Below are 14,124 nucleotides of genomic sequence, written 5' to 3'. Positions count from 1 at the left end.
CACTGGAGCAAGCGTTGACTGTGCAGACGGCACTTCTGAGCAGCAACTAGCGGTATTGGAGCCCAGGGTAAATACTAAAAACGGAGGAGCCAGAGGTGTAATTGGAGCAAGTTTTAAATAAGTAGCACAGTGAATATGGACAGAGCAGGAGAAATTGCCGTGAACACAGCAGGGGAACAGCTGACGTTACCGAACCCCAATAACACCGCAGCAAGTGTTGACTGTGCAGACGGCACTTCCGAGCGCCAACTGGCGGTGCTGGAGCCCAGGGATAAGAATGAAAACAGAGGAGCCAGAGGTGTAATTCGAGCAACTTTAAAATGTGTAGTACAGTGGATGTGGACAAAGCAGGAGAAATTGCCGTCCGCACAGCAGGAGAACAGCTGACGTTACTGAACCCCAATAACACGGCAGCAAGTGTTGACTGTGCAGACAGCACTTCCGAGCGCCAACTGGCGGTGTTGGAGCCCAGGGTAAATACTAAAAACGGAGGAGCCAGAGGTGTAATTGGAGCAAGTTTTAAATAAGTAGCACAGTGAATATGGACAGAGCAGGAGAAATTGCCGTGAACACAGCAGGGGAACAGCTGACGTTACCGAACCCCAATAACACCGCAGCAAGTGTTGACTGTGCAGACGGCACTTCCGAGCGCCAACTGGCGGTGCTGGAGCCCAGGGATAAGAATGAAAACAGAGGAGCCAGAGGTGTAATTGGAGCAACTTTAAAATCTGTAGTAGTGAGAATGTGGACAGAGCAGGAGAAATTGCCGTCCGCACAGCAGGGGAACAGCTGACGTTACTGAACCCCAATAACATGGTAGCAAGTGTTGACTGTGCAGACAGCACTTCCGAGCGCCAACTGGCGGTGCTGGAGCCCAGGGATAAGAATGAAAACAGAGGAGCCAGAGGTGTAATTGGAGCAACTTTAAAATCTGTAGTAGTGAGAATGTGGACAGAGCAGGAGAAATTGCCGTCCGCACAGCAGGGGAACAGCTGACGTTACTGAACCCCAATAACACGGCAGCAAGTGTTGACTGTGCAGACAGCACTTCCGAGCGCCAACTGGCGGTGTTGGAGCCCAGGGTAAATACTAAAAACGGAGGAGCCAGAGGTGTAATTGGAGCAAGTTTTAAATAAGTAGCACAGTGAATATGGACAGAGCAGGAGAAATTGCCGTGAACACAGCAGGGGAACAGCTGACGTTACTGAACCCCAATAACATGGTAGCAAGTGTTGACTGTGCAGACGGCACTTCCGAGCGCCAACTGGCGGTGCTGGAGCCCAGGGATAAGAATGAATACAGAGGAGCCAGAGGTGTAATTCGAGCAACTTTAAAATGTGTAGTACAGTGGATGTGGACAAAGCAGGAGAAATTGCCGTCCGCACAGCAGGAGAACAGCTGACGTTACTGAACCCCAATAACACGGCAGCAAGTGTTGACTGTGCAGACGGCACTTCCGAGCGCCAACTGGCGGTGCTGGAGCCCAGGGTAAATACTAAAAACGGAGGAGCCAGAGGTGTAATTGGAGCAAGTTTTAAATAAGTAGCACAGTGAATATGGACAGAGCAGGAGAAATTGCCGTGAACACAGCAGGGGAACAGCTGACGTTACCGAACCCCAATAACACCGCAGCAAGTGTTGACTGTGCAGACGGCACTTCCGAGCGCCAACTGGCGGTGCTGGAGCCCAGGGATAAGAATGAAAACAGAGGAGCCAGAGGTGTAATTGGAGCAACTTTAAAATCTGTAGTAGTGAGAATGTGGACAGAGCAGGAGAAATTGCCGTCCGCACAGCAGGGGAACAGCTGACGTTACTGAACCCCAATAACATGGTAGCAAGTGTTGACTGTGCAGACAGCACTTCCGAGCGCCAACTGGCGGTGCTGGAGCCCAGGGATAAGAATGAAAACAGAGGAGCCAGAGGAGTAATTGGAGCAACTTTAAAATGTGTAGTACAGTGGATGTGGACAAATCAGGAGAAATTGCCGTCCGCACAGCAGGAGAACAGCTGACGTTACTGAACCCCAATAACACGGCAGCAAGTGTTGACTGTGCAGACGGCACTTCCGAGCGCCAACTGGCGGTGTTGGAGCTCAGGGATTACAGTTCAGGTGGTAGAAACATGAACAGAACAGGAGACCTGGATACTGTTGCCAACCAATTATTTATTCTGGAAGAGGACTGGCAAATTCATGAGAGATCCAGGCCTTGTTCATTTTGAGAAAAGTAAGCCGGTCAACGTTATCGGAGGATAGTCGCATGCGACGGTCTGTTAGTACACCACCTGCGGCACTAAAGACGCGTTCCGATAATACACTAGCAGCAGGGCAAGCTAGCACCTCCAGTGCATACTGACTAAGCTCTGGCCATGTATCCAGCTTACAGACCCAAAACTTGAAGGGAGAAGAGCCGTCTGGGAGTACACTAAGAGGGCAAGACATGTAGTCTGTCACCATCTGACGGAAACGTTGCCTCCTGCTGACTGGAGCTGTCTGTGATGGTGTAGACATTTGTGGCGGCGGGGACACAAAACTTTGCCACATTTCGGCCATACTGGTCTTGCCTTGTGCTGAGGCGCTGCTTCTGCTCCCTCTTTGTGCAGAGCTTCCTCCACTGCCTCGACGCACTGAGCTGCTTTGTAAAGCACTAGCAGCACTGCTCTCGGTTGGAATGGAGAACATGATGGAATGCACCAGTGCGTCTTGGTACTCCCGCATTTTACGCTCCCGGTTCAATGGTGTTATGAGGCTTTGTAAGTTGTCCCGGTAGCGAGGATCTAGGAGGGTGGACACCCAATAATCAGCCGTGTTGAGAATGTGGGCGATGCGGCGGTCGTTTCTGAGGCACTGCAGCATGAAATCAACCATGTGCTGCAGACTGCCAACTGGCCAAGAAACGCTGTCCCCTGCTTGAGGCGTGATCTCTGCCTGCTCTGCATCACCCCACCCTCGCTCTAGATACTGACTACTAGAGCATTGTGTACCTCCCTCCTCTGGACAGATGTCTTCCTCATCCATTGACTCCTCCTCATCCTCCTCACAAAGTGTCCCCTGCCTAGGCCTTTGTGAGGAACCACGTTGCGCAGACTGTAGAGAAGCAGATGGCATTTGTGACTCCTCATCCTCCACCTCTTCCAAAACCTCGTCCCTTAGTGCTTGCAGTGTTTTTTCAAGCAGGCAGATAAGGGGGATAGTCATGCTGACTAGTGCATCATCTGCACTCGCCATCCGCGTGGAATAATCGAAGGCACGCAAAACGTGGCAAATGTCCTTCATAGAGGCCCACTCAGTGGTGGTGAAGTGTGAACGGCGCGCACTGCGACTTGTTTGCGCCTGCTGCAGCTGGTACTCCATTACTGCTGCCTGCTGCTCACACAACCTCTCCAACATATGTAACGTTGAATTCCACCTGGTGGGTAGGTCACATATGATGCGATGTTCCGGAAGACATAATCGGCGCTGCAGAGCTGCAATGCGTGATCTTGCATTGCTGGAACGCCGCAAGTGAGCGCACTCTATGCGGACCTTGTGAAGCAGTGCATCAAGATCCGGATAGTCCCTCAAAAAACTCTGCACGACCAAGTTGAGCACATGTGCCAGACATGGGATGTGAGTGAGGTTGCCTAGGCCCAGAGCTGCCACCAGATTTCGGCCATTGTCACACACTACCATGCCTGGCTGGAGATTCGCTGGCACAAACCACACGTCACTCTGCTGCTTGATGGCATTCCAGAGCTCCTGCGCTGTGTGGCTTCGATTCCCCAAAGAAATTAATTTTAATACGGCCTGTTGACGTTTGGCCACGGCTGTGCTCATATCGGTCATCATAACAGGTAACCGTTCACGGGTCGATGTGGAGGTAGACCGTGACGGCTCCTGCAGCGCTGATTCAGAGGAACTGGAGTATGAGGAGGAGTCAATGTGTACAGACTGGATTCCTGCAATCCTTGGAGTTGGCAGAACACGTACAGCGCCACTCTCAAGATCTGTACCCGGCTCCACAACATTTACCCAATGGGCAGTGAGGGAAAGGTATCGTCCCTGTCCATGCTTACTGGTCCACGCATCAGTGGTCAGGTGGACCTTGCTACTGACGGCGTTTTGTAGCGCATGTTTAATTTTTCCCTCCACATGATGTTGCAGGGCAGGGACGGCTTGCCTGCTGAAATAAAAGTGGCTGGGCACGTTGTATTGTGGGACTGCCAATGCCATAAAGTTACGGAATGTGTCAGTCTCCACCAGCCTGAATGATAGCATTTCAAGGGCCAGTAGTTTAGCAATGCCAGCATTCAGAGCCTGTGCTCGGGGGTGGTTTGCCGAGTATGGGCGCCTTTTCTCCCATGCCTGTGCTAACGATGGCTGTAGACTGGCCTGGGAGTGTGAGGATGACTGGGAAAGTGGTGCTGTGGGTGGAATTACACTGTGTCTCTGTACAACAGTGCCAGAGATTCTTCCATGGCGATCCTGTGAGGAAGCCGAACCAGCTGTGTGTGAGCTGGAGGAAGAGGCTACAACACGAGCTGAAGAGGTGGTAGGTGGCGCTGTAGGTTGGCCTAGGTCTTCAGTGTGTTTGTGTAACTCCACCACGTGCTTGGTCCGCACATGTTTCCACATATTTGTGGTATTGAGGTTGCTGACACTTTTCCCTCTTTTCACCTTCTGATTACACAGCTTGCATTTGACAAAGCAAATGTCATCTGCAACTGTGTCAAAAAAGGACCAGGCACTGCAAGTCTTGGGAGCGCCCGCTTTGGATTTTGGAAGAGCCATGCTCCTAATGGGTGCCGAAGTGGAGGCTACAGGCAACCAAGTCTGCCCCCTCCCTCTCCCTCCTTTTTGGGCCGTTCGGGGAATCTCTTCCTCAGAGCTGCTCCCACCACCTTCCTGTCCCTCACGCCATGATGGGTCAAGGACCTCATCATCTACACCACCCTCTTCAAACAACTGCTTCTCCTGGGTAGTCTCGACAGCACAGTACGCACCAGAAAGTGGCACCTGAGTCTCATCATCAGATGCGTACTGAGGTGTGCTGCTGACCATAGGCACTGGCCCACCCGCCTCTTCAGATTCAGAGAGACAAAACGGTTGCGCATCACTGCATACTACCTCTTCTTCAAATTCTCGAATTCTGCTTGGCTGGCCCCCTCTTTCCAAGCCAAGAGATTCAGAGAACAGAAGTAGAGATGGCTCCTGTCCAGGGCTCTCTGACTGCCTGGGCAATTTGGCAGGTGGTGAAGAGACAGATGGGTGCTCTTCAGTGCTCAGGACCTGAGAGGATCTGGAACTAATTGAAGTCGATGCGTTAGCTGCCATCCATCCGACAACGGCTTCAATTTGGTCCTCGCGCAGCAGTGGGGTACGGCTAGCTCCTACAAAGCTGCGCATAAAGGACTGTTCCCTGGTAAAACTGGGGGATGCTGAGTCACTGGTGCCCGCAGCAGGCACAGAATCCCCACGTCCTCTCCCTGCAGGCACAGAATCCTCACGTCCTCTCCCTGCAGAAACTCCACGCCCACGCCCACGACCACGACCACATGCCTTACTCCCTGCCTTCTTCATCTTGGTAGACTGATAAAGATAGGCAGAAAAGTACTAAGGGCTTAGTGTGCTTATTCCTGAACAGCTGCTAACAGGTATAAGAAACACTAATTTTATAAAGTGGGGACTAGACTTTAATATGAGCTAATGTGGCCTACACAACTGTAAAGTGGAGTGTTTGGTGAACTTTATTTAGGTTTTTTTTGTCACAAAAAGACACTGGATGTGCCTAAAGATGTAATAACGATAGTATCACAAACTTTTTGTAGCTATTACAATGTAGGAAGGTAACCTACAATGCAATAGATGAGGCTGCAAAAAATAGGCTAATACTAATCTGGCTGGGGCTGCAGGGCCCAATGCTGCAGAAAGGCTCCTCTATCTACTCCTATATAGTGTGTTTGGAATCAATTTAGCTGAATATGGATGGAACCACCACACTAATAGGAGATATCAGGAAAAATTATGAATTGGCAATAAAGGACAATGTATGAGGCAGTGACACACACTGAGTGCACTACAACCAGACGGGGTTGAAGCACACACTACAGGGTGAGCTGCACTCACACACCAGACCTTGCAGACAGCGGTGAACAGTACAGATGCAGAGCACTGTGCACTAGTGCTGCAAGACGGAAAAAAATTCTCTATCTACTCCTATATAGTGTGTTTGGAACCAATTTAGCTGAATACAGATGGAACCACCACACTAATAGGAGATATCAGGAAAAATTATGAATTGGCAATAAAGGACAATGTATGAGGCAGTGACACACACTGAGTGCACTACAACCAGACGGGGTTGAAGCACACACTACAGGGTGAGCTGCACTCACACACCAGACCTTGCAGACAGCGGTGAACAGTACAGATGCAGAGCACTGTGCACTAGTGCTGCAAGACGGAAAAAAATTTCTCTATCTACTCCTATATAGTGTGTTTGGAACCAATTTAGCTGAATACAGATGGAACCACCACACTAATAGGAGATATCAGGAAAAATTATGAATTGGCAAAAAAGGACAATGTATGAGGCAGTGACACACACTGAGTGCACTACAACCAGACTTGGCTGAAGCACACACTACAGGGTGAGCTGCACTCACACACACAGACCTTGCAGATAGCGGTGAACAGCACAGGGAACTGTGCACTAGCACTGCAAGGCACAGTGATTTAGAAAGTAGCTTGGGTAAAGCAGTATAGAGCAAATAGGTAGCTAAAACTGTCCCTCAGAACAACAGCGTCCTATCCCTAACTGAATTCACAGCAGAGTGAGCTCAAAATGGCGGCGGTGGCTTTTATAGTGCATCATGACATCATTTCAGCAGCCAATCACAGCCATGCCATTAGTTAAGATGCCTACATGCCTAACAGGATGTGCCCACACTTCTTAGGATCCTCATTGGCTGAATAAAATGAAAATGTCTCATTGCATTATGGGAACTTCCGATTCCGGTATACGATATTGCAATAGTATCGGAATTAAGTATCGGAATTCCGATACCGCGAATATCGGCCGATACCCGATATTTCAGTATCGGAATGCTCAACACTAGGAGGGAGACATCGAGGGCCTCAGACTTCGCTGCATTGATTTTAAAATTTTACCATGTAACAAAGTGATCTATTTCAGCCATAACAGCAGGGATGGATATATGTGATTGAGTGATATATACTAGGACATCATCAGCAAATAGAGAGCACTTGTACTCGGTGCCTCCCACCTCAATCCACCTAATATTGGGGTTATGGCGAATTGATGAGAGCAGGTGCTCCGTCAATAGGATGTATAAGAGAGGGGACAGAGGACATCCCTGCCTTGTCCCATTGGTGATTGTGAAAGGTGATGAAAATGTTCTGACGCACCCCCTGGGCCTTGGGACACCCGGAGCCGGACCCTTTTTGGTGGATGCTGGTGGTTGTAGTCTTCGTGGCGGCGACCCGGTTCCGTGGCTCAGGGCGGTCAAACCAGTGGCGGAACTATTTATGTGGTTTTGATGTTTAAATGTCCGACTACGCCACCCGTGGATTGCGGTCAGAGTGAACCGCCGCTACAGGGCAGACCGCTGAGGCTGGTGTTGTGGGTGCAGCAGAGCGTAGCATAACTCCCCACGGGAGGAGTATAGCCTCAGGGCAGTGTATGCGGAGGATGGGGGTGATGGTGCAGGGCAGCAGCAGTAACGACACGGAGTCAGTGATGCAGTCCAGGGCCTTTACTCACAGTTCTTATTATCCAGACCACGTCTGCAGGTAACGGCTGCCCACGTCGTACTGTGCTCACCAGGTGAGGGGCTCAGACAACTCCCAGATAACTTTGGAGCACTTCACAGGACCCCCTTTGTGTGTTCTTTGTCTGGCCTTTCTTACCAACACTTCTGTCCGGCTGCCTCGGGCCTCCTCTTGGTAAACTTGGCGCCAGTTTCCCTGACCCTATGTGGTGCCTTCCTAGCGGGTGTAGCAAGGGGCTGCGCCACATAAAATGTCACAGCCTCCGGTTTCTAGCTGAGGGTCGTTTCCTGCCTCCACTAGTTCGGGGACCGGTCTCCCCCTTTGGCCTGACCCCTCCACGCAGGTGGATTCGGGCGTGCGGTGGCGACTCGCCCGTCCGCACCCCTGGGATCCCTTCATTCCTTGTTCCTGGAGCCTTCTCCGCTCCTCTTCCTTCCTTCTCCCTCTTCCAGGCCTGGGCCTCTGTTACTAGGCCCGCCTCCGGAGCAGAGCTCATGCAGAGCCCCTGCTCCCTGCCACTTCTGCTCAGACTTCTCTGCACTGAACTAAGATGGTGCCCACCTTTTATACTCCCTTCTCAATGCACCCAGGAACTGCTTCCTCCCTGCTCCTGCACTACAGGGTTCCCCTTCCTCAGTGTTCCCTCCCCCCACTCCAGCCAGGGACAGGGACTGTCGTGCCCATCTCAGGGGCATATTGGTCGCCCTGCCCCACGGCAATGTGGTGTAATGCATGCAGGTGTCGGGTCCTGATCCACACTCCATCCTTACCTGAGAGTGAGATATCACACCTCTGGGTGAGGTGCAATACGTCTGTAGCAACCGAGCCCTCAGGGTGCTACAGTTCCATTTATCTTCAGCCTAGGTGACGTATTGCGATACAGGGCCGTGATTTTGGCTATAAAAGGGTCCCCTAGACCCCTACCCCAAGCTTTTTAAGAGAATCATATATGGCGTGCCAGGAGACTCTATGGAATGCTTTCTCAGCATCCAACGAGAGTATCTAATTACAAATTTTTAACTGCATCTAGCCCAGGAAATACTTTGTGCCTAGTAGCAGTGTCTGCTAGTCAGCGGATTATCCCGGCTGTTAAGCAAGCTACACCACCTGTAGTTTAGACACTTAATTTTTTCAAAGGAAATGCTTCGGGACCATGGGATACTTAGTGAAGAGCATCAGGAGGCACCCCAAGGCATAGGGGCTGGGACTGGCAGTAGGATGCCTTGCGGTGGACAGCCGAGCTCGATCCTTATAAAAGCTTTTTAACTGCAGCAGCTTTAGTGGACGCTACTGTAGCTGGAATTACCGCGGCTGCTGGCATGAGACTTGCCCTCCAATAGATCCTTGTAAATGGATTTAAAGTGTATTCATTCAAATTAGAGAGACAATTTAAATTAAAAAGCTTAGAGCTGCCTCCACCACAGGGGGGCTCGCTCGACCCACCAGCGGACAGGCACCAGTATTGGGAGAGGGGGGCTGGCCGTCAGGGTTCACCGCGGCTCTGGCACAAACCCGGCGACACGGAGGTGGCACGGGCAGGAGCGGACTGGCCGTGTCGGCTTCTCACTTTTTGGATTTTAGAAGGGCATGACATGCCTATATCTGTGTCTCCCCCTCCTTTTACTCCTCCACCTCTTTTATTTTCGCATGACTATATGTACTTGTCACTTTTCCATTTGTTAGTTATGTCTTCTGAGCAGTTTGTCAGCTTTTGGACACCTTTGAAGGTGTTTTCTATGTGTTTCTATGTGTTTTTGTTTGCCTGCCATTGGTTTTAACGGTGTTCGAAGGTGTTCGACGAACAGTTCGACGAACAGTTCGGCGAACACACGGGTGTTCGACGAACCGAACCGAACTCGAACACTACGGGGGTGGCTCAACACTACTGAAGATAACATGCTTAATACTTAATTGACAAACCGCCCAGCGCTGCAGAGTTGTTGAAAGCTGTAACACAGCAGCCTGATCTGTGGCTCTCACGGCTCAACATACAGCCAGGCATGGTCGTGTGTGACAATGGGCGGAACCTGGTGACGGAGAAATGACAGCCGGGGTAGATACGGTTTCCCTCTATCCCAGTTCTTTCACCGAGCTAAAGAATATGGCTGTGGTGAAATACAACTCCTACTGAGAAGTTGTTTCAGATTGAAAAACATTGTGCCCACCAGAGGATTTGATTCTGAGGGCTAACCTTTCTCCCTAGCTCAAGAGCCCCATAGCAGCTGCAAAGTTAGCACTATCATGAACTCTCCTGAGGTAAAAGCCAAGGCACACCAGAGGATTCTCTGATGGGACTGTCCAACCCTGCCAAGAAGCAGTCCTGGCTGAGAAAAGTGTGTGGAAAGGGTCCCGGACACTCTATGGCTGCTTTTTTACTGAGGAGGAAACACACGCAAACACGGGGAAAACATACAAAGTCCTTGCAGATGTTGTCCTTGCTGGGATTTGAACCCAGGATCCCTTGCTGCAAGTCTTGAGTGTTAACCACTGATCCAATGTGCTGCCGTTCACCCCCTAATATCTAATAGGCTGGAGAAACTTGCACCTACTGCCACTCTATCTTCAGCTCCTTTGTGAGAAAATGTATTTGGGCTGCCACTCAGTCTACCAAATAAAATTCCTGAGAAGGAAATTGGGGATGGCTTCGCTACTGGTTCTGGGGGCAGTGCTAATACCCTGGCGTCGTACCATAGTTTGCTGGAAATATTCCAGGCTGGTAGGAGGCAAGCAAATTCCCACAGAAAAGTACCAGCAGTAATGTTCAGGGACCCCCGCTTGTAGAAGACAGGGACAACACTGGGAGAAATAGTGAAGGCTGGGGACCGAGTATGGACACGAGGCATGAGGCATGTGGTTCTGAAAAGCTTCCACCTCCACGAGCCTAAAAGGCCACATTTCAAGTGCAAGCAGCTTTACAGGACTTACTGTGAGAAATGACATGCAGGGTAGATAGGGATTCCCTCTATGCCAGTCCTTTCACCGAGCTAAATACAACTGTCAGCAAAAAAAGTTGTGGACTGGGGGGGAAGGTTCCCGGACACTCGATGGCTGCTTTTTTAATATGGATCGGCCATGCTTATGCATGTTATTTCTCAAACGGCATTACAGATCAGGCCATTGTCCAACTCTGTATTCAAGAAATTAAATGCGCAAAGAAAGATGTGTGTGTGTCAAAGCACCACCGACAAGGGCGAGTTGATGTTGGACAGGCTGCCATTGCTTCTGCAACAAGCTGCATTACAGGACTTCCTGTGAGAAATGACATGCAGGCTAGATAGGGTTTTCCTCTATGCCAGTCCTTTCACCGAGCTAAATACAACTGTCAGCAAAAAAAGTTGTGGACTGGCTCTGTACCGTCCCTGGCCACATTCACCTGTCCACGTGTTTGTGGTTAGTCGGTCCTTCCCAGAAAGTGCACTGGGGAGGGCACGGGTAATGTTGTGGTACCTGTTCTTGTGAAAGGCGGAGGCAATACCGGGAATATAGTGGCGGCTGGGGACCGAGTATGGACACCCGGCTGCCGCTGGCATGAGCTTCCGCCTCCACGAGCCAAAAAGGCTACATTTCAAGTGCAAGCAGCTGTCAAAAATTTGGCAGTATAGTATTGCAGCCTGTGGGTGGGTGGGTGGCTGGCTGCTTGCATACTTGCGCTTGCATTCCAAGGAATGGGGTAGGGACAGCTGAATGCTGCAGTGAGACAAGGACGTGAACGGTGATTGTTGCAAGTCTGCAACGACAGGTTCATGGTGGGAGGCATCTTCGAATGCGCCAAGGATCACTTATGATGGGCACACTTTTAGGCAGTGACTTGGGAGGCAGAGATGCTTCCAGAGGTCTTCCCCATGCTGTTCCCATGACTTTTCAGCACTGTATGCATGTGTCTGATGATGTGTCACACACCACATGGCCAGATAAGGTTGTAAAATGTTAAAATGAAGTTTCCTGGTGAATGCATTTGTCTTGATTGAGAGCAATGCAAAAGTGCAAAAAGGCATCAAAAACGCTACATGTGGTTATTTATTTTGCTTTATATACATTGTACATGTCATGGAAAGGATGTTCCTTAACATATTTCCCAGGAAAATCCATTTTGGTTTCGTTTTGGTATGTTTTATTGTGAGTCCGTAAAAGTGGCGTAATACCTTTGACAACGTTGTTGACATAAGTGACCTGGGAGTCAGAAATGCTTCCAGGGGTCTTCCCCTTGCTGTCCCCATGTCATTTGAGCACTGTTCCCATCGATTTGGGCAATTTTTAGGCCCTCTGCAGACCGCCGGGGGGGAGCTGCCTGAAAAATGCTCGAGTTTCCCATAGATCTACATTGGGCTCGTTGCTCGGGTCGAGCACCCGACTATTCCAATTTGCTCGACCCGAGCAACGAGCACCTGAGCATTTTACTGCTTACCCATCACTAGAGGCCAGAAATGGCAGTATTTTCTGACAACGTATATGTTATCCGTATGGTGGAGAAAACACAGTTTTAAATACCTGGCCTGTAGGTAAGTAGTTTGAACAGCAAACTGCTGTGAATTGCTTCACTGACACACTAAAGGAAATTTTTAATGGAGGCCAGAAATGGCAGTATTTCTGACAACGTATATGTGATCCATTTGACGAAGAAAACACAGTTTTAAATAGCTGGATTTCTAGTGTTGTAATATGGAAAAGACCTGGCTGTATTCTGCAGTGCCAGCAAGCAAATGGCGCAGAAAAACAGTGTTCTCTGGATTGCTTTTTAAGCAAATAATATGGATTAAGATCCAAAGAAAAGTATTCCTGGCCTCTGAGACCTGGGCCTTTGTATAGAAATATCTAACAGCAGCAGAAGGCAGAATTGGAATGGAGCCTCTTGTGCTATATGCACTGCAGTCTGCTATATACACCGCCTGCCTATATACCCCGCCTGCCTGATATCTCTGCAGATGGATTAGTCCTCAGAAGGACTGTTTGTTAAGATGGATATGTGTATTGTACGTTTTTTCTCCCTACACTACCTAATACACAGGCAAATCTCTCCCTGACACAGCAGCAGCTCTCCCTACCCTGTCTGATCCAGAGTGACTGTGACGAGTATCTCGGTGCCAGGTCTGATATAGACCTGATGACGCTGTGCGGCCAGCCAATCACTGTAATGCCCACAACCAACATGGCTACGGCATTACAGTGCATGACAGGCAATCCCTGCTTGTTCATTGGCTCTCTAAAGAGCGCCAAACATGCAGGGAGGGGATCCGAGTTCCCGCCCGTGTAACCCGGAAATACTCGGCGAGCGCCGAGCATCTCGAGTAGTGAGATGCTCGGGCGAGCACCGAGCAGTAGCGAGCAGGCTCGCTCGTCACTATTGTTAACCTTTCCTGGTATGGGTCGTCTAAATTAATTAAGGGATGTGATGTAGGGGGTCTGAATAATGTAGCAATCTGGTCTAGGGTCTCAATTATTTTAGGGGTCTAATCTGAATCTTAAAGTCTGGAATTTGAATTTATTGTAGGGTCTGAATTAATTTTGCTGTATGCAGTCAAAAGTGAAGATCTAAATTTATTTTACTGTTTGTGTTCGGAATTAATTTTGTTGTCTAGAGTCTGAAGCAATTGTGAGGTTTGATATCTAATGTCTGAATTAACTTTGCAATCAAAGAGAATCTATCAGTAGGATCAAATCTCTTAAGTTGTCTACATGGGAATGCTGGTCATAGAAAGCTGAATAAAAATATACCTTGATATCTGCGATCTGATGTCTTATTCCAGAGAAATCCACGTTTTTCTTAATATGTAAACGAGCTGTTAAGATCTATGGGGGGAACAGAGATCTCCCTAAGAATCTGCCTCCAGAGCTTTTGTTAAATGAAAGGAGGAGTTACCAATGTGAGACACACAATGACTGGCAGTCTGCTCTCCTGATCCACATGTCTCACACTGGTACCTCCCCCTTTCATTTAAAATGTCTTATAAAAATGGCTTGAGCCCCTACAACTTCCTTAGACCTCCACAGAAGACTGATTAATATTAAAAATTTTTCCCTTATTTTCTACTGTCTATTTTCAACTATGTCCTATAGTTAGATGTATTTCTAAGGCTGCACCCACACATCCGTGTCAATTTTTACATCTTTGGGAAACGGACGGTTTAACCTCCATATTTCATGTGTGTTGCGTCTATTTTTTCACATCTGTTTTCAAAAACTGAAGGAGGTAAATTGCCTGAACTTTTAAATATCCATTGACTCTTCACAATGGATCAGTGAAAAACTGATGAAATATGGATGGAACATTGCAGTACAGAGAATGTTTTCGTTTTCAATGGATCCTCATAGACCTTAACGGCCCAGTCTGATCCAGAAAACGGATGAAAATAGGTCAT

At 49.1% G+C, this 14,124-nt stretch overlaps 1 protein-coding gene across 2 annotated transcripts in view; it reads left to right on the top strand.

Annotated features, from left to right (window-relative positions):
- PCSK2 (proprotein convertase subtilisin/kexin type 2) overlaps positions 1–14,124 on the top strand; it is a 370,368-nt gene that overhangs the window by 307,542 nt on the left and 48,702 nt on the right. The window lies entirely within an intron of this gene.

This window comes from Phyllobates terribilis, unplaced genomic scaffold, assembly GCF_046119375.1.
Source record: "Phyllobates terribilis strain yellow unplaced genomic scaffold, ASM4611937v1 Scaffold_3__8_contigs__length_932513732, whole genome shotgun sequence".
NCBI classification, from domain to species: Eukaryota; Metazoa; Chordata; class Amphibia; order Anura; family Dendrobatidae; genus Phyllobates; species Phyllobates terribilis.
Note: the sequence above shows the minus strand (reverse complement) of the source record. Positions and strands in the feature narration are given on the sequence as shown.